Here is a 295-nt window from a genome sequence, read left to right as displayed (position 1 = left end):
GAGGATGACTCTGAGGACTGGGTCGTCTGTTAATCCCAATAAAATGAACTCTGTCACTGCAGTGTGGTTCCCATTCTCCAGGAAAGCCATGGGACNGTGTAGCTGCTGCCAGGTCAAGGCTGTGATGAAGACAATACAGAAACATATTTATAAATATGTCTCTTCCTTTCATTTAATACTGACAACAGGAACAGAAATGTGCTACAAATTAAAAATGTTTATTTACATTTATTTATAGTAATACATACCCAATTTTAATTAAGGATAAAGTTTAAAATTATGAGGCTTGGTCTGG

Source organism: Mus pahari, chromosome 1 (assembly GCF_900095145.1).
Source record: "Mus pahari chromosome 1, PAHARI_EIJ_v1.1, whole genome shotgun sequence".
Taxonomy (NCBI): Eukaryota; Metazoa; Chordata; class Mammalia; order Rodentia; family Muridae; genus Mus; species Mus pahari.
This window is presented reverse-complemented; position numbering follows the sequence as displayed.